This window comes from Pistacia vera, unplaced genomic scaffold (assembly GCF_008641045.1).
Source record: "Pistacia vera cultivar Batoury unplaced genomic scaffold, PisVer_v2 Contig507, whole genome shotgun sequence".
Classification (NCBI taxonomy): Eukaryota; Viridiplantae; Streptophyta; class Magnoliopsida; order Sapindales; family Anacardiaceae; genus Pistacia; species Pistacia vera.
In genome coordinates this window covers 380,754-387,087 of record NW_022196343.1, presented here as the reverse complement: position 1 = coordinate 387,087, position 6,334 = coordinate 380,754, and the positions used below count along the sequence as shown (strand labels likewise).

Below are 6,334 nucleotides of genomic sequence, written 5' to 3'. Positions count from 1 at the left end.
GTTGGCTTAAGAGTTCATCGGATTTTCATTAACTTGAACTGAAATATATACAAAAGTTTCACATCAACTATTACACCTAAACTTGTAGTGATTTTTCTAAAACATTACACCAGCACCGCACAAATCTAACTAAACAAAAAATATGAATTTTAAACTTTAATGCAGCTACATTACTTGCTGTAGTTAACACAAAAACAGATGACTTAAACCACATTATTTTCAGCTCCAATCACCTACTTCTTTCAGCTTCATCAGCTTCAGCTGCATTAAGTACTATTCCAGCAAAATATCAGTTGGCTCAACAATTTCCATCTGAGCTTTTAAAGTCTTCTTGGTAATTGTGTAATAGTTATATAGAAAACAATATACAATAGATATGTATTACAAGAGTTGAAATATAAATCAACAAGATACATAGATATATGATATATAATTCAGAAGACCCCAAGTCAACTGCTGTTTTGGAGGATAAACAACTGAGAAGAAACAATAACAGAAATGACAAATCAAAAGAAGTAATTCAAAGATTTCTTGATAGTAATAGTTGATGTTCGGTGGAGCTGTTGTCATATCTGTTGCCAATTAGGGAATTTTTGAATGTCTCGTGGGACTAACCTTCTGTTCTTTATTATCTCTTGCCTTGGCTCAAGAAGAAGATGGAGTCAGCCCCAGATGTCTACCTTTTGAATGTGGAAACCTGGGAAGCATAGGCTTTCCCTTCTTCAGTGGAACGAATTCTGATTACGGATTATGGAAGATAGATAAGTGCGATGAACAAGTTCAAAGGTTTCAGCTGAATAAAGACTGGCCATGGTTCTATATTACAGAATCTCTCAGACTAACATGGTCTCGCTTCAAGAATACGAAACAATACCACCAAAACCTTTGGGCACTTGTGCCTTCAAAAATTTGAGCGTTCCTTTTATATCTTTGAACAATTCGATCAAACCTTTTTCAGATGTCCCGGTAATAGAAGTATTGCAAATTTCGTTCCGGACTGCAAAGACTCCAAACAGTTAATTGGCTACCAAAACGGCTCAATCGATGATGAATTCCAAAGACTTAATTCCCATTGTTCTGTGATTCAGCTCCTAGTGAACAAGAATCAAAACGGTGTCGACTTCCTTAATTTATATATTGGTTGGTTCTGCCTTCAACTGAATGTAAACAGAGCATGTCAAAAGACAGGTGGCTGATGTCAAATTAACAGCAAAGGGCCAATAACCAATTTGAAAGAACAGGTATAAAAAATAATCTGTCTAATTTATTTTGTATTTATTGCAACAAACATGTTGTGCGTTGGAATGTGAACACTTTTTGGTAATTGATGAAGATATTGCTAAAGAAGAAAAATGAATTTATGTTTTAGCCAAATTTTTATTTTAGGAGTTTGTATTTGAGAATATTTGTTTTCCTTTTACTTTGAGTTGTATTAGGAAAGAAAAATTGATTTAGGATTTTATTTTGAGTTAAAATATGAGAATGAATTAAATTAGAGGAATCTTATCTGAAATATAAATCCTAGTAGAAAAAGAATGTCTTATTCTACTTATAAATAGAGGGGTTAGGACCAATTTAAGGTTATGAGAGGGGGAATAAGAGAAAGAGAGAATGTGATGACACAAGGGTTTTGATGTGAGGGTACCATAGGGTAAATGACTTTAGGTATCGGGTAAATACTAAGGGGTATTAAACACCATAGGAACAAGATGTCTGCCTATGTAAAGGGTTGATTGTGTCCGCCTATGTAAAGGGTTGATGGTGTTGTACTGATAAAACACCATAGGGTGGAATTCCCGCCTAAGTACTAGGTTAATGGTGTGATGCATTCATGTATTGTGTTATGAAAATCACTGAAAATCTCTCTCATACGTGAATGTATACAAGTTATGTCAAACCACGTAAATATTGTGTCTTTGTGTGGTTGATGTTCTTCCGATATTGTGTTGTTCTTTATTTTATTTTTTACTCCTTTGTTTTTTAACATTATGGGAGGAAATTCACACATTATGCTTGTGAAAATTCATAGAAAATTTGGTTTAATCTCCGGTAAAATTCAGAATAAGAAACAGAACATATTTGCAATTTCATATCTCATCTAGCCAAGAAAAGTAACAGCTCTATAGGGCACACCTATAAGTTTTAATAGTAACGTATACATCTTTCTTTATATCTTCTGTTGCAGGTCGAGATGGACAACATGGAAAATTAGGACTGAATCTGGTCCTATGACTCGGTAGTGTATCTCCTTAATCAAATTCTTATTGATATTTTCTGCTTATCGTTACGAAATTATAATCTTCTTCTTCTCCATTCTATCCCTCTCTATCTCGTTTTATAATATAATCTCATAGTTCATATATCATGTATAAATTGATAGTGAGATGACGTATAAAAGCTACTCAATAACCTTATTAAAGTTGAACCCTTGGTGTTAATTAATCTTTAGCTAAGAAACTACAAAGGCTTTACTGTGTTTGGTTCTCTGTTTCGGTCCTCTATTTTTCTACAGAGTTTCAGATTATAAATTGCACTTTCATTCCTGTGTGCTTTGTTAACTTAACTAGAAGCTTTGCACCAGTCTCTCACAAGTTAGATATTTATAGCTATGGATAACGGTTTCGGAAATGGTTGGGGGGAGAAAAAATATCAATGTTGAAGTTGATTATACCAATGAAATATATTTACCACATTAGATTTACCAGCGTCTTAAAGTAGATAAAGAATTTGAGCTCCAAGGCATTGCAAATGAAGAGGATAAAGAATTTGAGAGAAAGATGATAATAGTGAGCTTGTAATGCATCCAAAGTAATTCCTTAGACACAGTGAGTAGAGTGGTGGGCATGTTGGAAGGGAGTCTCGGTTCTTTGGAAATCCCACCAAAGCCCTTCCTATCTTCTCCAACATCACGGCCAGCAGATTCTTCAACACTACTACAGTGCCAATCCTATAATGTATTAATTAAAATGTATATTTCTCACTAAAAGTATCAAAATTGTTTTAGATTTCGTAAGAAATTCCAACAAGTTACATGAATTAAGGGAGGGAACGCATATCAAACCAAATTGGATTATCTAATATTTAATTTTCTAGGTGTTCCGTAAGAGATTACGACTAAACAATCTTATCTGACCGTAGACTTATCCAATTTTTTTAACCTCTGTCTACAGATACAGACGACACAAATTTTTCCGTATTTGTGGAAGCATATCTGAGGGTAACATGTTCCAGCTTCAAGAAAACAATACCTTTCTGCCGAAACCTTGGAACAATTGTGCCTTCAGTAATTTGCTCTTCCAGGTTCTTCTTTTATCTCTGTTTGGCTTCTCCTCCTAGAATTCCAAGAATAATGGAATCATCTGAATTAGAACGTTAGTTAATTGTTCAATAATAGCCTTACATATAATTATTCTAAAATATTTTATCAAATAAACCTAGAAACTTTCACAATTATAAGTCTCCCCGCTTTCTGTCTTCCATTTTGTGTTGATATCAATGGTGACACAATTTTTTTACTGCTACTTAGTACCCACTATAAGTCCAATTTAATCTTAATGTTCATGTAATTGTTTAAATTTTGGTTTTGAACAGAAGAATAAAAGCTAGTCTATGAGACTATAACCTTGTTTGATGATGCATGGAGAATCAAATCTTTAGCTAAGAAATTACGTTGCTCTATTTTGTTCCTCTGTTTTTTCTGCTAATTTTCAGATTATCTGTTAAACAAAAGCTGAATTTTCAGCCAACATATAATCTTTATCTTGGATACATGTTGGCCGTAATTTCAGCCAAGGATTGTACACAAAATTCGCAAAGTAAAGAGAGTGAATGTGCTGTGCTAAACTGTATTGCTACAATATGTTGATGGTCACGGGAGGAGTCAGAAATTTTTTTGGTCGGCCCAATTAATTTTCAACAAGCGAAGGGATTAGAGTATAAAAATAAATTTAGAAAGTTATATTAAAGGGAGTTAAAAGTCAGCTTCAACAAATAAGGGGGCCCAAAGGTAAGATGAATATTTAGATGTGAAAAAGTATATCTTAATACAAAATTTAAATATTTTTTTTGTGGAGCCTGGGCCTCGCCAGGCCAGCATATAGCTCTGCCCTTGTTAATGGTCATTCTTTCAGAAAACATAAACACTAAATCAGAATGTACTAAAAATTGCGATAAATGTTAATTTTGTTGCGGGGAAATGAAGTGAGGATGGGAAGGCTTCCATGCCTTGACCCCGCCTCGTTGCCATCCCTAAAAGTAAAGAAAGAAAATACAGAACACATCATTTTTATTGAGTAACAAGAAGAAAGGCAAGAAACATAAGTATGTGAAAAGCATCCCGTTGACACTTGGGACCAAAGTTCTAAATAAGTCCCACACTGATCATACATACAAGACATTCTATTAAATAACATTCGGATCCCATGTTTCATGTTTAGGTTGATATTAAGTTTATCTACTACATTGTACTCTAGCTTTTTGAGCTAGAACAAACAACACGCAGCCATCCATAGTTTGCCGTAAAACTAATTTGGTACTAAAAAAGTTTGGAAATGACAACACCAATTTTTTGTCTGGTTCTGTTAATGAATTCCGTCTGCTGAAGGATAGTCTGGTAATTTCTTAATCAGCTGAAAAAAACTTATCCCTAACCTAATCCTTCTACCCTTTCCTCCTTTTTCAACTACAATCCCCATTCCCCAAAAGTTAAAAAAGTTTTCAAATTTTAGGCAAATTCATATCTATTTAAATTTTAAACAAAAGACAAACACAATCTAAGTTTTCCTCGTAACCTTATGACAATCACAAAATGCAAAGAAACACATAGGAGAAAAATTAAAAGGAAGGCAGATAGCAATAGTGCATTAACACAATAAATGAAGAGCGCTAAGGCAAAGCTTGTAAAATCATATGAAGTGCTCACTCTTCACTCTATATTTACTAAATGAAATTCCCATTTTAACAGACTCCAACAGTTGGTTGCTAGGCAGACTGGGAGCTAGAGGCGGCAAAAGGTTGAACAGGTGGTGGGCGACGATGAAGCAGCAAGGTTGGAGTGATGGGGAAGCTGCCGGCGACCAGAAAAAAACACCACAACAGCAACACAAACACTTCTAAACAGCAACCCACTGATCAAACACCAAAAAACCAACAAAACACGAAAGAAAAGGCCGCAAAACGCGACTATCTCGCGGCGGCAGATGCAGGTCACAGGCGGCAAACGGGGAGTTGGGAGGGCTAGTGGAGGGATGGGTTTTGAATAGGAGGGATGGGGATTCAGATGGGAGTGAGGGCGGCATCCATCGGCGTCCGAATCCGGCTCGTTCTGGCTTGATCCGGAGGCCGCTAGGGTGAAGCCAGGTCAAGGGAAAGAGGAAATTCCAGCCAAAAATGGGTCAAATCCGGCTGAGGATGGATGAGGATGGTGATGCGAGGTGAAGGAAAAGGAAAAGAAAACCGGCAAGAATGCCGGTGGCGGCGGCTTTGAAGAAGAAATAAACATCAAAGAAAAGTAGGTAAGTGGGTGTTTGTCATTTCCAAACTTTTTGGACTTGACGACAAACTATGAGTGGGTGCTTGTCGTTCGGCCGCTAACAATACAAAAAGGGATTCCTTTGCTAGTTACTTTTTATGAAATGTGGGTTTGATTATTAGTGGATGAATAACCGAAGTAAAAAGAGTTTTTTAAGTCTTCCCCCTACAATTTCTAAGTCAACTGGCGTGTTTTACTTTTGAAAGAGAAGCAACTCTGCTTCTATATTGAGACGAATTACGAAGAAACGTTAGGAGATAGAGAAGTTTGGTAGAATGGCTCGTTTGTGTTGTGTTGTGTTGTTTGTTGTCTTTCATCTTTTACTTCTTGGCTTGGCTCAAGAAGAAAAGAGCATCAATCCAAAATGTCTGCCTTTCACTTGTGGTTTACTTGGCGAGATCTGCTTCCCCTTCTCCAATCGAACGCATCCAGAGTGTGGCTTATGCATAGTGGATGACTGTGACAAAACGTTTCAGAAGATTCAACTGGGGAGTCATGGGCCACAGTTTTATGTTTCAAGCATCTCGTCAGGTTTCGTGAGCAAGAATATCCAAATCACTTGGACAGTGATAAGTGCAGATCCTTAACAAAGTTGAGTCTTCCCATCACTCATTTTCTCTCTTTTGAAAATCCCTACAACCAAACCTTATTCAGATGCCCACAGAGTCCGGTTCGGTCTACAATGACTCCAAAATACTTGTTTTTATACTTTTTCGCAACTGATGAATTGTCAAGTTCTATATTTCAATCATGTTCACTTATTCCCTTCCATATGAATAAGACACAACAGAGTGTTGAATTTTT

General features: G+C 36.1%; 1 pseudogene; it reads right to left on the bottom strand.

Annotated features, from left to right (window-relative positions):
- The window catches only part of LOC116105887, a 76,210-nt pseudogene that overhangs the window by 43,626 nt on the left and 26,250 nt on the right, over positions 1-6,334 (bottom strand).